Source organism: Dioscorea cayenensis, chromosome 6 (assembly GCF_009730915.1).
Source record: "Dioscorea cayenensis subsp. rotundata cultivar TDr96_F1 chromosome 6, TDr96_F1_v2_PseudoChromosome.rev07_lg8_w22 25.fasta, whole genome shotgun sequence".
Lineage (NCBI taxonomy): Eukaryota > Viridiplantae > Streptophyta > Magnoliopsida > Dioscoreales > Dioscoreaceae > Dioscorea > Dioscorea cayenensis.
In genome coordinates, this window is record NC_052476.1 from 9,592,155 (window position 1) to 9,593,824 (window position 1,670).

Here is a 1,670-nt window from a genome sequence, read left to right on the forward strand (position 1 = left end):
AGATTATGCATACTAATATTTATGTTTCATGTGTTTGTGGAATTAAAAGTGGAATGAATTTTTATTTTAAAAATATAAGAAAGTACAAAATTTTATTATAAAATAAATTTATATAAAAAAATGCATTCTATACAGATTTGACCTACGAGCCCACCTTTGCTTGAAAAATAACTTACCACCTTAGATACGGTAGGTTATAAATATTAAAAAATTTAAAATAATTAAAATAATATTTATTATTTATAAATCTGGGTTGATTAAATCAGCCTCTCATTTAAAATATATATTTCTCTTCTAGATGGAGGTTGAAGGTTCATTTCTTTTTCATAAAGATGGTTGAAAATTATGACTTGTCTATATTTATAAAATATAAAAAATAAAAATAAAACTTAACAATATGATCATAAAACAGAACTTTTCAGGTGCTAATTTTCTGCATCGTATAAGGCATACAATATATGATGACATGATACTCATAAAGCATGTGATTTTGATTAGTGTGTTGCCAGGTAATAAGGACTATTATGTCCGGATGAGACTTGGCTTGGATGCGTGACAAGTTGACCCCTTCAATGACGAGGATCAAGATAAGACCCTAGCTTTGTTTTTTTAAAATAATTTAATAAGGCCTAAAAACAGTGGGAGAGTTTTTCATGCTAACTGTGTGACCTTGTTATGATAAGGGAAGAGAAAGAAATAAAGGAACAAACCGAAAGGCGCAAACATAGTTTAATGTGCTTTTCATGTGCGCATCTTCAACATTATATTAGTTTTAACTTATAAGTTATTTTGATTTAAATCATGAGTCGAAACAACCATGGTTTCTTTAAGTGGATGCTAGTGGTTCTATAGGTAAAATATAATTACAAAAATAATTATATTTATCTTTCCCTTCTAACCTAGCACAAATTGTTCCATTTTGTTCGTTAGTTATCTTGTTTGTGTGTATATATATATTTCTTACTAATTTGTTTGTAACTATAGTCACTTGTGATTTATATTGAGGTTATATGTTTCTTGGATTTAATATACATGTTAATTTTGAATTTAAATTATTAATAATAAATGATTATTTGAAGTGATCAATGAATTAAAGCGTAACTATAGTCAATAACTAATAAAGTGGGATAAATTTTTATTTGTAGCAAAATGATCACACAATTTCGATTTGGTTTCAAAAAGATCGATGTTACCCAAAGAATTCGGTGAGATGATTTTGATGTGGACGCCGGAATCCGACATAGTCGCTGGATTTCCACGTTACCTGCCCCAGTGACCTTGCCACGTGGATTAAAAGACCATGTAAGCTCCATGTCAAATTTAGTACACATTAGCGCCCTTCTTCTTCTTCTTCATTTCATCTTCGTTTCTTCTTATTCTTCTTCTTTTGCTCTTTTGTTCTTCTTATCTCTCCCATTAGAAATCTCAGTCTATGTCGAAAGAATAGCATTAATGTCGATCAAGACATAAATTAAGAAACACATACAATAAAACTATGGACTTTAATGGTAAAAAGCAACAGTTAAATCAATCATGATAAAATAAAAGAATATATGCTAGAGAAAAACCATTAAATAGATAACCGAATTAAAAAAAAACACACACACAATTAAAAGAACAGATCTAGCAATAAATACAAGCCAACAATGATAATAACAAACAAAACTCGA